The following is a 3,982-nucleotide window of genomic DNA, read 5'->3' as shown; positions in this document are numbered from 1 at the left end:
GTAATGAAAACTATATTTTGGTAATGATAGTCATACTTTGGGAAAATACTCACTTTTACAAAAGAACAAACATAAAGAACAGTTGGGTCTTGGTAAAAGACTACTTTAGTAGAAAATATAGGATTTTCTAGGAAGTTTACAAACATTTACATCAAATACTTACAAACTTTTACATCAAACTTTTACAAGCACATTCTTCAAACTTATACAAACAATGACACTAAAATACTTATGAACTCACCAGCTTTAATGATGATCTATGCTTTCAAAATAACTTGTATTCTCAGGTCGCCAGTAGACAGGTACCGATGACCAGGTTTTGAGAAGACGGAGCTTTCAGGACTCGTCTTTATTTTGATTATTCATTTTTGGTGTCTTATAAACTACAGAACACATTTGTGTTAAAATTATACTATTAATGCAATGGATGATGTTGTTGCTTGTTTACTATTATGCATGTTGTGATATTGTACATGACGTCCTCCGCCCCCGAACGTTTCCGCCGTTCTGATTTGGGGGTGTGACAACAACACCTGCGACTCTAGCATCTTCCAGTCGATATGCTGGAACTCTCCCGAAGTGTGGAAAGTGCAACTATCACCACACCAGAGTATGTCGGGAAACGCAGTGCCTGAACTGCCACAGAAAGGGACACACAGTCCATTTCTGCAGGGCACCGGCTCAACCGATCTCCCAAATCCCCAGTGTTGAAGAAAACCAAGCCTGCTATGTTGTGGTGAGATTGGACACTATAGGAGGGACTGCCCGATAACAAAGAAATCAGGAGCGGATGGACGAATTCTGATGATCACCGCAGGAGAATCTACCCCGGAGTCGCCAGCGAGCAGCGGTACGTCTTCGAAATAATAATTACTTTAAAAATTAATTTATATTTATATAAGATTAAAACTTGGGGAAAACACTTAAAAGTGATTATAATAACTCACTTATCGGAACAAGTCACAGTATTCAATAGAACTAAAAGATCCGTTCAGAGAAGCTATGATGGCTTAGTATGTACATCAGGGTTGTGCATAACTAAGATTTTGCAGACTTAGAGTGAGTGATTCCGCCTTAATTCATGTTCGTTGTTTGGTTGTGGATTTGGGGAAGAGTTACTCAGTCGACTGTCTTATTCATCTTAATTATTCATAACTTATATATGCTAGGCGATCATAGTGGTATCGAGGAGGATCGTAGTATAAAATATCGACACTAGTTATCAAAGCACTTTTACAGTATGTACTCACTCATCGCGGTACGATACGTGGAAGTGTTAACATCAAAGAGAAAACAGAAAGCACTAGAAAGTATACACAGAGTACATTGTCGAGCACACTAGGGATACACCATCGTATAACATACGTTTCTTTCAAATCGGACAAACTTTTGTTCAGTAAAGAGTCCGTTGCTGTCATTCGTCATGAATTGGCGTGGTCCTCACCATACTAAGTTCATATGTTTTTATCGCCTTGACCCTCAAATTCACGAAACCTTCGTCATTCGTAACGACAGTCCGACCCAGACTTCGGAATCGTCTACCTCGTATTCTAAACCCCGAAGTGCTCATGCGAAGAGTACTTTGCCCTCCGAAACCTTGTCGCCGTATGTTCAGCAGACCTTCCCGAAATACCACTCATTCAACAGACCAAGTTCAAGCACAGAGGCTAAGGACAAATACAACCCACCTATCACTAATAAGTGTATACGTGAGGATGGTATATAATTATGATTATGCAGATTTAGCATGTGTGTTTCTGCCCTATCTCCTGTTCCTTGTTTGGTTGTGGACCTAGGGCAGAGTCGCACATCCGACCGTCTTACTAATCTTAATTATATACGACTTGTATATACGAGGTAATGATAGATGGACCAGATATGAATCCTATCATGGATAGTAGGGCAAAGTTGCCCGGGTCTACGAGTGGGTATTCTGCCAATCAGAGGAGCACAACCCCAGTAGTACTGCTAAGAAAGCTAATTTCGGGATGAAATTCCATCTAACGGGGGGATGATGTGACAACCCGAAAATTCTTGCCTTGTAAATCCAGCCATTCAATTCAACCGTGTGTCAGACTCGTTTCGGCTATCAATTAGCATTGTTAAGGATCATTTTAAGGGTTCTAAGCTCAGTACATTCAAGGATTGGATATAGGATTGAGTTGCTTAAGTTCTTCGCGTTGAAATCAAGCCGAACACTTCATCAAAGGGAGTGTACGGACGTACACATGGGTGTACGGCCGTACACCCATGTTGGCCGTAAACCCACCCCCATATGTAGAGGATCCCTTAATTATTCTTCATTCTTACAACTTCTAAGTCTAGAAAATCAATTCTCTCTCAAGTATCATCGAGTTCTTCATCCTAGATCTTCAAAAACATAAGTGTTTCTTCCATCTTTGAGTTGTTATCCTTCTTAATCATGTATCACCCTTTGATTTCATCCATGAAAATCATATTTTTGGGTAGATCTTCATCTTTCACCAAGAACACCAAGAACACACACTTGTTCTTAGTGGCCGTGAACCCCCTTCAAGCCTCAAAACGTAAGTATCCTGTCCTTATGCTTAGTATACGTTAGGAACTCTTGTTAAACACCCTAGAATCGACCATTTTACAAGAACAAAAGGAGTGTACTGCCGTACACCCTTGCATGGCCGTACACACCTCAAAACACCCCAAAAGGCCCTCCAAAATGAGAACCTAGTTCATATTCTTGATGAGCAATAGACCCACTAACTTCCCCATGGTTCAAACACCCTCTTATGCATGTTTTACCATGAGTGTACGGCCGTACACTCCATGGCCGTACACCCCTGGCCGTACACTTCATGTTGTGGCCTTAAACCCCCTTTGATGAATCACATGTGATTCTAACACTTAGTTCAAGTGTTTCCTAGTCCCTAAGGTAGTTTCCTTGCATGTTAGTTGCTTTTAAACACTAAATTCATGCCATTATATGTCATTTAGGACTCGTTTGTGTCTCGGGACTTCATTCGTGGAACTTCTCATCCTTACAAGAATCTGCAATTGAATCACCTACATAAGGTGAGTTCATACCCCTATAATCAATCTTTTAACTGTTTTAAATGCTTTTAAGGGGGGGAATACAAGTTGAACACAATGATAATTGTGTAAATGTTTTGTTATAAACATCATTTTAAAGGATTGCTTATGTATTTATAAGTGATCAAAACATTACAAAAACTCTTTTAAAGTTATGTTACTTTATAGTTTATAAAACTCCGTTTTTAAAGTACAATCATAACTTAGTAGATAAATGAGTCTTTTATTCAAGTCAGTAACAGTTCAAGTAAACATACTAGTAAACTATAATAGGTATAGTTTAGGGGTTCAGTTTACACTAGAACAAAGAGAACATACTAAACACTAGAACAGAGAGAACATACTATAAAGAGAAACAGGGAGGAAGATACAATACACTAGAACATAGAGAACATACTATAAAGAGAAACAGAGAGGAAGATACAATACACTAGAACATAGAGAACATACTATAAAGAGAAACAGGGAGGAAGATACAATACACTATAACAAAGAGAACATACTATACACTATAACAGAGAGAACATACTATACACTATATAACAGAATAACAAATCATGATTAACAAAATTATACCAATGATCACTAACTCATTGTTCTAAACAAAAGGTGATAATAAAAGTGGTATACAAGATCAAGATAACTTTAATGTGAGACTATTTCACGGTTTAGCAATTCGTTTGTTGAAGTCGCATTTTATAACCAGAGTCTCTTGCAGGGAGAGCGTATAGTATGGTTACAACCACATCACATTATGACCTTAATAAAACAAACTGGTTTTAAGGTAGTCAGTACTTCAGTATGTCAATCTAAAAGACAACTGTATACTTACATTTTTCCCATTACTTTCATATTGTGAAATTCTCACTTGAAAGATAATGCAAACTATTTTTGAGTTAAGATAGTTATAAACTAG

Source organism: Lactuca virosa, chromosome 8 (assembly GCF_052849685.1).
Source record: "Lactuca virosa cultivar CGN04683 chromosome 8, Lactuca_virosa_CGN04683_v6, whole genome shotgun sequence".
Classification (NCBI taxonomy): domain Eukaryota; kingdom Viridiplantae; phylum Streptophyta; class Magnoliopsida; order Asterales; family Asteraceae; genus Lactuca; species Lactuca virosa.
The sequence above is the reverse complement of the archived record's forward strand: the minus strand, read 5'-3'. Positions refer to the sequence as shown.